Source organism: Oncorhynchus tshawytscha, unplaced genomic scaffold (assembly GCF_018296145.1).
Source record: "Oncorhynchus tshawytscha isolate Ot180627B unplaced genomic scaffold, Otsh_v2.0 Un_contig_1091_pilon_pilon, whole genome shotgun sequence".
Classification (NCBI taxonomy): Eukaryota; Metazoa; Chordata; class Actinopteri; order Salmoniformes; family Salmonidae; genus Oncorhynchus; species Oncorhynchus tshawytscha.
In genome coordinates, this window is record NW_024609533.1 from 169,106 (window position 1) to 170,000 (window position 895).

Sequence of the window (895 nt, forward strand, 5' to 3'; positions counted from 1 at the left end):
TAACTGTATATCTATACCAGGTCTAGTAACTATAGATCAGACTAGAAGACATGTCTATACCAGGTCTAGTAACTGTATATCTATACCAGGTCTAGTAACTGTAGATCAGATAGAGAAGACATGTCTATACCAGGTCTAGTAACTGTATATCTATACCAGGTCTAGTAACTGTATATCTATACCAGGTCTAGTAACTGTATATCTATACCAGGTCTAGTAACTGTATATCTATACCAGGTCTAGTAACTGTATATCTATACCAGGTCTAGTAACTGTATATCTATACCAGGTCTAGTAACTGTATATCTATACCAGGTCTAGTAACTGTATATCTATACCAGGTCTAGTAAGAGTCTAGTAACATAGTCCAAAAGCATGTCTACCAGGTCTAGTAACTGTATAAAAGGTCTAGTAATAAAATCAGACTAGAGAAGACATGTCTATACCAGGTCTAGTAACTGTATATCTATCCATTAGTAACTAAGATCAGACTGAAGACATGTCTATACCAGGGCTAGTAACTGTATATCTTTCTAGTAACTATGGGAAGACATGAAAAAGTACCAGGTCTAGTAACTTATCATATCTATACCAGGTCTAGTAACTAAGCCCTAGTAACTGTCTAGTAACTGATCTAGAAATGTATATCTATACCAGGTCTAGGGATCAGAGTGGCCTGTGGCTAGTAACTGTTTCTATACCCTAGTCTAGTAACTGTGTACCAGGATATGAAATACCAGGTCTAGTAACTGTTGTCTGAGGAGATTCTGTGGTGTCTGTAGTCTGAGGAGACATTCTATACCAGGTGTCTGTTGTCTGAGGAGATTCTGTGGTGTCTGTTGTCTAGAGAAGAGATTCTGTGGTGTCTGTTGTCTGAATAAGATTCTGTGGTGTC